This window comes from Scyliorhinus torazame, chromosome 5, assembly GCF_047496885.1.
Source record: "Scyliorhinus torazame isolate Kashiwa2021f chromosome 5, sScyTor2.1, whole genome shotgun sequence".
Taxonomy (NCBI): Eukaryota; Metazoa; Chordata; class Chondrichthyes; order Carcharhiniformes; family Scyliorhinidae; genus Scyliorhinus; species Scyliorhinus torazame.
In genome coordinates this window covers 224,823,008-224,833,420 of record NC_092711.1, presented here as the reverse complement: position 1 = coordinate 224,833,420, position 10,413 = coordinate 224,823,008, and positions in this window count along the sequence as shown.

The following is a 10,413-nucleotide window of genomic DNA, read 5'->3' as shown; positions in this document are numbered from 1 at the left end:
CCAAATGGGGGGAGTGGATCTGTGGCGATTTGTTAGGCCGATGGCCAAAGAGTTCTCCTTCTTCTTCCATGTCCACAAGGTGTACTCCCGGATAGATTTCTTTGTTTTGGGAAGGTCACTGATTTTGAGGGTGGAAGGAACTGAGTACTCCGCTATAGCTGTTTCAGATCATGCCCCACACTGGCTGGACCTGGAGTTAGGAGAGGAGAGGGAGCAGCGTCCACTCTGGCGACTGGATGTGGGATTATTGGCGGATGAGGGAGTCTGCAGAAGGGTGCGGGGATGTATCGAAAGGTACCTGGAGGCCAATGACAACACGGAGGTCCGAATGGGAGTAGTATGGGAAGCACTAAAGGCGGTGGTCAGAGGAGAGCTGATCTCCATCAGGGCCCACAAGGGGAAAACAGAGGCCAAGGAAAGGGAAAGACTACTGGGGGAGATTTTGAGGGTCGATAAAAAATATGCGGAGGCCCCGGATGAAGGACTATACAGGGAGAGGCGACAACTCCAGATGGAGTTCGATCTGCTCACCACAGGGAGGGCAGAGGCACAGTGGAGGAAGGCACAGGGGATGAGATATGAATATGGGGAAAAGGCGAGTCGCCTGTTGGTCCACCAGCTGCGAAAGAGGAAAGCGGCGAGGGAGATAGGGGGAATTAGGGAGAAAATGGGAGCCACGGTGCGGAGAGCAGGGAAGATAAACAAGGTGTTTAAGACCTTTTACGAGAGACTATCTAGGTCCCAACTCCCGGAGGGAAAAGAGGGGATGCAGCAGTTTTTGGACCAATTAAGGTTCCCGAGGGTGGAGGAGCAGGAGGTGGAAGGCCTGGGGGCACCAATTGGGGTGGACGAGGTTACCAAAGGGCTGGGGAACATGCAGGCAGGGAAGGCCCTGGGACCAGATGGGTTCCCGGTGGAATTCTATAGAAAATATGTGGACTTGTTGGCCCCGCTGCTGGTAAGGACCTTTAACGAGGCCAGAGAAGGGGGACCCTACCCCCGACAATGTCAGAGGCGACGATATCGCTAATCTTGAAGCGAGATAAAGATCCGCTGCAGTGCGGGTCCTATAGGCCTATCTCACTGCTAAATGTGGACGCCAAGTTGCTGGCAACGGTGCTGGCAACGAGGATAGAGGATTGTGTCCCGGGGTGGTGCACGAAGACCAGACAGGGTTCGTAAAGGGGAGACAATTAAATGTCAACGTGCGACGACTATTAGGGGTGATAATGATGCCCCCAGCAGAGGGGGAGGCAGCGATAGTGGCGGCAATGGATGCAGAGAAGGCATTTGATAGGGTGGAGTGGGAGTATCTATGGGAGGTGCTGAGGAGGTTCGGGTTCGGAGAGGGGTTTGTCAGCTGGGTTAAACTCCTATATGGGGCCCCAACGGCAAGTGTGGTCACAAATCGGTAAAGGTCGGAGTATTTTCGACTACCCGGGGGAACAAGACAGGGATGCCTGTTGTCCCCATTACTGTTCGCGCTGGCAATTGAACCACTGGCCATAGCGCTGAGAGACTCCAGAAAATGGAGAGGGGTGATTAGAGGGGGAGAGGAATACCGAGTGTCACTCTACGCGGATGACCTACTGCTGTATGTGACGGACCCAGTGGGGGGGATGACAGAGATCATGCAGATATTGAGGGAGTTTGGAGATTTCTCGGGATATAGGCTTAACATGGGAAAGAGTGAGCTTTTTGTGATACACCCTGGGGACCAGAGTAGAGGGATAGATGGTCTACCGCTAAGGAGAGTGGAAAGAAACTTCCGATACCTGGGGATTCAGATAGCCAGGAGTTGGGGAACCTTACACAGACTCGATCTGAATCGACTGGTGGAACAAATGGAAGAGGATTTCAAAAGGTGGGACATGCAGCCGCTGTCACTGGCGGGCAGAGTGCAGGCGATTAAGATGATGGTCCTCCCGAGGTTCCTATTCGTGTTCCAATGTCTCCCTATACTGATCACTAAGGCCTTTTTCAAAAAAATAGATAGAAACATCACGAGCTTCGTGTGGGCAGGGAAGGCCCCGAGGTTAAGGAGGGGGTTTCTACAACGTAGCAGAGTCAGAGGGGGACTGGCGTTGCCGAATTTGGGCGATTATTATTGGGCCGCCAACGTGGCGACGATTCGTAGGTGGATGATGGAGGGAGAGGGAGCGGCGTGGAAAAGGCTGGAGATGGCGTCCTGCAAAGGAACGAGCTTAAAAGCGCTGGTGACGGCGCCACTACCGCTCTCCCCCAAAAGATTTACCACAAACCCAGTGGTGGCGGCATCATTAAGTATCTGGGGGCAATGGAGGCGACAGAGGGTCGTGTTGGGAGCCTCGGTATGGTCCCCGATCAGGAACAACCATAGGTTTGCCCCAGGGAGGCTGGACGGAGGATTCCAGTCCTGGCACCGGGCAGGAATCAGGAGAGTGGAAGATTTATTTATAGATGGGAAGTTTGCAAGCTTGGGAGCGCTTGAGGAAAAGTATGAGCTGTCCCGAGGAAATCTCTTTAGATATATGCAGGTGAGAGCGTTCACGAGACAACTGGTGAGGGAATTTCCGCTGCTCCCGAAACAAGGGATCCAGGACAGGGTGCTTTCGGGGGGGTGGGTCGGGGAGGGCAAAGTGTCAGAGATATACCGGGAGATGAGAGAAGAGGGGGAGGAGCTGATGGGCGAACTGAAGGGAAAATGGGAAGAAGAGCTCGGGGAGGAGGTTGAGGAGGGTTTGTGGGCTGATGCCCGAAGCAGGGTAAATTCCTCTTCCTCGTGTGCCAGGCTTAGCCTGATCAAATTTAAGGTGCTGCACAGAGCACACATAACGGGAGCAAGGTTGAGCAGGTTCTTCGGAGTGGAGGACAAGTGTGGGAGGTGCGGGGGAAGCCCAGCGAACCACACACATATGTTTTGGTTGTGTCCGGCACTGGAGGGGTATTGGAGGGGAGTGACGGGAGTGATCTCGAAGGTGGTGAAGGTCCGGGTCAAGCCAGGCTGGGGGTTAGCTATATTTGGAGTAGCGGATGAGCCGGGAGTGCAGGAGGCGAAAGAGGCCGATGTTGTGGCCTTTGCGTCCCTAGTAGCCCGGCGTAGGATTTTACTCATGTGGAAGAAAGTGAAACCCCCCGGACTGGAGGCCTGGATAAACGATATGGCGGGGTTCATAAAACTGGAGTGGATGAAGTTTGCGCTGAGAGGATCGGCTCAAGGGTTCACCAGACGGTGGCAACCGTTCCTCGACTACCTAGCGGAACGTTAGGAGGAAGATAGATGGCCAGCAGTAGCAACCCGGGGGGGGGGGGGTAAATTGTTTGTGTTTTTGGAGGGGGAGAGGGGGTGGGGGGAGCATTACTTCGTGTTATTTGGTTAGTTTACTATGTTAGTTAAACAATGTTATATAGCAGTTATCATGTTACCATTTTTGTTGATTTGTAAGGGAAAAAATTGTGTTTGAAAACTTTAATAAAATATATATTTTTTAAAAATAGAGACTTCATACTGGGATAACACCAATAGAGACTTCATACTGGGCTAACTCCAATCGAGAATTAATACTGGGCTAACACCAGTAGAGAATTAATACTGGGCTAACGTCAATAGGGAACTAATACTGAGCGACATCCAATAGAGAGTTGATACTGGGCTACCTCCAATAGAGAGTTGATACTGGGCTACCTCCAATAGAGAGTTGATACTGGGCTAACGCCAATAGAGACTTGATACTGGGCGAACATCAATAGAGAATTGACACTGGGCTAACACCAGTAGAGAATTGATACTGGGCTAACATCAATAGAGAGTTAATACTGGGCTAACTCCAATAGAGAATTGATACTGGGCTAACACCAATAAAGAATTGATACTGAGCTAACTCCAATAGAGAATTTTACTGGGCTAACTCCAAAGATAATTTTTACTGGGCTAACACCAATAGAGAGCTGATACTGGGCTAACTCCAATATAAGGTTGTTACTGAGCTAACTTCAACAGAAAACTAATACTAGACTATCTCCAACAGAGGCTGGTTTAGTTCAGCATGGGTTCAATTCCTGTACCAGCTGAGGTTATTCAAGAAGGCCTTGCCTTCTCAACCTTGCCTGTTGTCTGAATCTGGTGATCGTTGGTTAAAGCACTCAAGAGGAAAGCAGCCTATGGTCACCTGGGACAATGGTAACTTTATCCTTACTTGGGCAGGAAAGATATTAAGGCACATGGAAAAAAGGCAGGCAATTGGTATTTAAAAAAAAATTTGGGTCACCATTTTCAAACAGAAATGGCGGGGCAGACCATACAATCTCTTCCTGTTCTCCTGTAAGAATGCAGTGCAAAGATGGACAAATAAAACTTCGAAACAGAAAATAAACCCTTCAACTTTTGGGTGGCTTAATGGTTAGCACTAATGCCTCACAGCTCCAGGGACCCGGGTTCAATTCCGGCTTCGGATGACTGTGTGGAGTCTGCACGTTCTCCCCGTGTCTGCATGGGTTTCCTCCGGGTGCTCCGGTTTCCTCCCACAGTCCAAAGATGTGCAGGTTAGGTGGATTGACCATGATAAATTGTCCCTTGGTGTCCAAAAGGGTAGGTGGGGGTACTGGGCTGGGGATGCGTGATGGGGATAGGGTGGATGCGTGGCCTTAACAAGGCCGGTGCAGACTCGATGGGTCGAATGGCCTCCTTCTGCACTGTACATTTTATGAAATCTTTATAAGGATTTCTCAGCAGTCTGCTCTGAAATGTGGAGCTACAGTAATGGCCCAGGGAACCGTTGTCATCCAGTTATTAATTGCACAAGCAGCCATTCTCCATGTGCAAAACGAGACAGAATAATTTATTCTGTTTGTCGTGTTGGGTGTTCTGATGTACAAACGATCCAACACGGCTGGAGATGGTGTAACTCAATTCTATTAACTACTTAACTGTAACAGCACACTGCTAACTTGGGTACGTGCATTATCAGCTAATCTGTGGACTCTGTCCTATCACTATCTGGGTGAGGCACTCAGCACATGGTGAATGTCTGAGTGGCAGGCTCTGAGCTCGGTGCTCTGAGCTGGCTGCTGCTAGAATGGGCGGGAACTGTAGTGTCCCCTGTTTTTATAGTGTGTGTGCTCTCACTGGTGATTGGCTGTGATGTGTGTGTGCTGGTTGGTCCAACTGCATGTCCATCAGTGTGTGTGTGATGCACCATGATATGCTGATCTAAATATCATGACACTGTTGACTTTTGGGAGACAATTCCACTCTAGATGTTATCATTGAGCTGAGCCTGCAACAATTTGACTTGATATCCATAAAAACACAACGAGCAGCTATTAAAAGTGGGGAACATAGGCATATTCATATCCAATGGCTGTATCTGTACTGATGTGGAGATGCCGGCGTTGGACTGGGGTGAGCACAGTAAGAAGTCTTACAACACCAGGTTAAAGTCCAACAGGTTTGTTTCGCTGTCACTAGCTTTCGGAGCGCTGCTCCTTCCTCAGGTGAATGAAGAGGTATGTTCCAGAAACATATATATCGACAGATTCAAAGATGCCAGACAATGCTTGGAATACGAGCATCAGCAGGTGATTAAATCTTTACAGATCCAGATCCCTGTATCTGTACTGGTGAGGGAGCATGAAGACTGAAGATATTTTCTCTATTTTCCCCTCTATTCATTTTTTTGGCTGAGAGTTTGGTGCTGCACTGCAGTAACACAAGCTGTGGTATTGCTGATATAATTCTTATTCAGATTTACCATCTTTTCGTGTACCCCAACAGGCAGCCTCTTTTTTCAAAACCTATCTAATGACCACACATTTTGTTAATCATCATAATTAAACATTACAGGAAAGCATGACTATAGTAATAGTTTTTTTTTAAACTTCCCATTCATGTAATGGATGACCTTATTTGTCTGCATAAACAGATGAAGTCGGGGGAGCCCTGGCCCACTAACTCACTCAGCGGCCCCTCAATCCCAACTCCCCTCCCTGCCCAACTAACTCACTCAGCAGCCCATCATTTCCAACGATCCCCTCTGCCCCACTAACACACTTCGCATCCCTTCAATCCCATTCCCCTCACTGCCCCACAAACTCACTCAGCAGTCCCTCAATCCCAACTTCCCTCACTGCCCTACTAACTCACTCAGCAGCCCCTCATTTCCAACTCCCCTCAATGCCCCACTAACTCACTCATCAGCCCCTCATTCCCAACTCCCTTCACTGCCCCATTAACTCACTCAGCAGCCCCTCATTCCAACTCCCTTCATTTCGCCACTAGTTCACTCCTCAGCCCCTCATTCCCAACTCCCCTCCCTACCCTGCTAACTTACTCAGAAGCCCCTCTCCCCAGCTCTTCTCTCCACCCCTACTAACTAACTTAGCAGCCCCTCATTCCCAACTCCCCTCCCTGCCCCACCATCTCACTCAGAAGCCCCTTTTCAGCCCGCCCCCACTAACTTACTCAGCAACCCCGCTTCTCAAATACTCTACCCCCTCTCACTCCTTGCACTATCACTGCACCGGTGCTAAGGCTCTTTCTCCAACACTCACCTTCTCATTACTCCTCCAATCACAGATTGTTTCTGACCTGCAAACCATATGGGAGGAGTTAAGATAAACTGATTCTGATCTGACTCTCCTGAGCTTGCATTAGATTCATTCATGTGGTTAGAAGTTGGCACTGGGTTGACTCGGGGGGTAGTAAGAGCATCAATATTGTTCGTCCAATCACAGGTTGTTCTCTCTATATTTGCTGATAATAGGCACAACTGTATCTCACCAGTTTGCCCAATAGCAGCAAGGATAGGCCAGCAGTGGTTAACACTGCTGCCTCACCGCGCCGAGGTCCCAGGTTCGATCCCAGCTCTGGGTCACTGTCCGTGTGGAGTTTGCACAATCTCCCTGTGTTTGCATGGGCTTCGCCCCCACAACCCAAAGATATGCCGGGTAGGTGGGTTGGCCACGCTAAATTGGCCCTTAATTGGAAAAAATGAATTGGGCGCTCTAAATTTATACTACAAAAAAATAGCAAGGATGGGAGAGAAAACAATGTGTGATTGGAGGAGCGGTGAGCAGCGGGAAGGTGAATCACGGCACGTGACCCTGAGGAGCAGAGACACTCAAAATCTGCCATTACACAATTAAGAGAAATGTAGCCTCCTAAAGAGACTTGTTGTATCCCACAATGGCAACCACTACCCTAACCCAGAGGCATTTAGGCCCTTTGCTTTCAGAAGGAGACTCAAAGCTTCTTCGCAATCTTCTCCCCTGCAGTTCTGAAGGTGCTGATCCATGGGCCAACTTATCATAGAATCTCTACAGTGCTAAAGGTGGCTATTTGGCCCATCGCGTCTGCACTGACCCTTTGAAGGAGCATCCCACCCATTACCCTGCTCAGTAATCCCACTTAACCTGCACATCCCTGGACATAAAGGGGCAATTTTTATCATGGCCAACCCATCTAACCTGCACATCTTTGGACGGTGGGGTAGGGGCAGCATGGTGGCGCAGTGGTTAGCACTGCTGCCTCACGGCACCAAGGACTGTGAGGGGGGTGGGGTGGGGTGGGGGGATGGGAGGTGGGGGGGGGGGTGGGTGGGCGGGTGGGGGGTGGGGGGGGGGTGCGGGAGGGAGGGAACCGGAGAACCCCCACGCAGGCATGGGGAGAATGTGCAAACTCCTCACAGACAGTTACCCAAGGTCGGAATTGAACCCAGGTCCCTGGCGCTATGAGGCAAGAGTGTAAACCGTGGCACCCCCTAACCTCTCTCTGGTACATCAGTAAACCCAGCTGGAGTGTGGATAGGTGATTTGGCTGTGGGATGAACAAGCTTGATCTTGTCTTCACCTTCAGGGGCGAACACCATTGAACTTTCTGGCAGCAATCCCTGGATAACAGTGAGATGAGATTCTTTGGAGGGGAAGTAACTTTGTATGAGCTGTGGTAAACCAAACGCAATTCAATTTAATATTGTGTCTTAAGACATGCAGTAAAAGTGACACTTTATTAATTGCCTAACTTTTGAATTTAAGATTCTCAGCACAGCTTTTTTATCAACCGATTCTGCCTGCATTTACACAATCACACAGGCTACTCACAGTTGAGTAATATTATAATTTTCCTGCATGGAACTATGCACACCTGAACTCTGGGCACGGCCTTCACCATACAGAAGCCTCAATTGTGGTAGCTGTGACGGGGTGCAGCACGCTATCTTATCAAAGTGTATGATCAACAGTGCTCAAACATAGTTTTGCCCTATGCTTCACCATACAAAATGTGCCCAGTCAGTTGTGGTGATGTCATGGTTGTGTTGTAATTCACCGACTGGCCACTAGGAGTCTCATTAGTAGATAAGTGAATGTTAAAGTCAGGTGACCTCAGGCTGCCTGGAGAGCTGGAAGTGAGTGGTTGCTTGTGCATGTCAACACTGTTATTCATCTGTTGTTTTGTATATAGTTGACCCCAGTTAATGTTAATAAATCATTTATAGCTTTAGCTACAAGCGTTCTTGTAATATAAATCAGGACATCCGACAAGAACATTGTCAGTCATGCTACTTCCTGCTACCCAGGGGGATGTTTTAAAGTAGCAGGAATGGAAGACAGGCCATCAGTGATCGCCTTGCTCGGGGAAATTAAATGGCAGATGGCAGAAGAGAAGGAAACAAAAACCTCCCCTCTCCCTGTTCCCCAGCAAGTTAGAGGATTCCCTGGCCTGTTTCCAAACTCTGGTATTGCACCACAACCTCGTAATGAGCACACAGCTAATAGTATTATGGTCACATCATATTTCTTGGAATCTTTGCAAGGTCCAGCCAAGAATTTTCTGCACGCAAAAACTGAAACTAGCTGATGTGAGGTGGGGAGCAATAGCCAATTTAAGTTTCCAACAGGCAGCCTGCGCTAAGAGATGACAGCTCTGTACTCAAGCATTTCTCCTCCCTGCATTTTCCCTATTTTTACGTGCCAGAAGCAGCCATTACATTACAGTCACAACAACAATTTATGTATCACCTTTAACATAGTAAAGTGGGTTTTCACTGCTTGGGCCAGGAACCTGGTGGCTGAGCTTTGGTCACCTCCTGACTTCATTAGTTTGCAAGTTTTCAGGTTGTCAACATACTTTAGCACGTGGGCCAGGTGTAGGTTGCTGTCTCCTTCCCTTTATGCCAGCAACCACCCTCCCACAAAGTCGCAGCTCTTCACCAATGCCAGCAATCTGGCCTTGGCTTGCCAAGCTGAAGAACGCTTGGGGAAACACTCACTGAAGGTCGATGTTCTCTGGACGCCTACCTCAGAAAATGCAGACTTCGACAACACTGTTAATACTGTAATTTCAGTCTTCCACCTGAACAATTCAAAGGACAGCAAAATTCATGTCCAGTTCTATGGCCAACCACTCGCCCATGACCAACCACTCGTGCCAGCCCCCTTGCTGTTTGGAGTATACATCAATAATCTAGACGTGAATGTGGAGCTTATGATCAGTAAGTTTGCAGCTGACACAAAAATGTGTGGTGTGGCAAATGATGAGGAGGAAAGCCTTAGATTGCAGGAAGATATAGACAGGCTGGTCAGATGGGCTGAACAGTGGCAAATGGAATTTAACCCTGAAAAGTGTGAGGTTTGGGAGGTCTAACAAGGCAAGGGAATATACAATGAGCGGTAGGACGCAAGGACCAGAAGACCAGAGGGACCTAGGTGTTCATGTCCAAAGATCCCTGAAGGCAGCAGGACAGGTAGATAAGGAGGTTAAGAGGTGGTCATGCCTGATAAATCTGTTAGAATTCTTTGAGGAGGTAATGAGAAAGTTCGACAAAGGAGAACTGGTGGACATGATCTATTTGGATTTCCAGAAGACCTTTGACAATGTGCCGTACAGGAGGCTGGTAAATAAGATAAGAGGCCATGGTGTTAGGGACAAGACACTGGCATGGAATGAAGATTGGCTGACTGACATAAGACAGACAGTGAGGCTAAAGGTGTCCTTTTCAGGATGGCAGCCAATGGTCAGTGTTGAGACCGAAACTAATCTCAATATACATTAATGATCTGGAAGAAGGAACTGACGGCATTGTTGGTAAGTTTGCAGATGATACAAAGATATGTAAAGGGACAAGTAGTGTTGAGGAAACAGGGAGGCTACAGAAGGACTTGGACAGAGTAGGAGAATGGACAAAGAAGTGGCAGATGGAATACACTGTGGAAAAGTGTGAGGTTATGCACTTTGGTAGGAAGAATAGAGGCGTACACTATTTTCTAAATGGGAAAAGGCTTTTGAAATCAGAAGAACAAAGGGCATTGGAGTCTTAGTTCAGGATTGAAAGGGTTCGCCATCGGAGACTTCCTGCATCTCCATCTCCCAGTACAAGGGTTCAGTTGGCAATTAGGAAGGCAAATGCAATGTTAGCATTCATGTTGAGAGGGCTAGAA